A 241-nucleotide genomic window follows, 5' to 3' on the forward strand; every position below is an offset into this window, starting at 1 on the left:
GCTGTAAACATGTGCTTATGAACAGCAATGATACAGTGTTTCCTTGGTTACCGCTGTAAACAAAGCAGCGAAAGCAGCGCAATATGCATTAAATGGGAGGCAAAACGGAAAGAAAAATAACATCTAAACTTTTCTGAAGACAGTCAGTTCACCTCAGAAATACATTCATATAACCCCCCACTCCCAATTCAGTATTTAGGATTTTCTTCCAATATTTCATGCATCGTGAATAGTGAGCAAA

This window comes from Sinocyclocheilus rhinocerous, unplaced genomic scaffold, assembly GCF_001515625.1.
Source record: "Sinocyclocheilus rhinocerous isolate Xijiao unplaced genomic scaffold, SAMN03320098_v1.1 scaffold147, whole genome shotgun sequence".
Taxonomy (NCBI): domain Eukaryota; kingdom Metazoa; phylum Chordata; class Actinopteri; order Cypriniformes; family Cyprinidae; genus Sinocyclocheilus; species Sinocyclocheilus rhinocerous.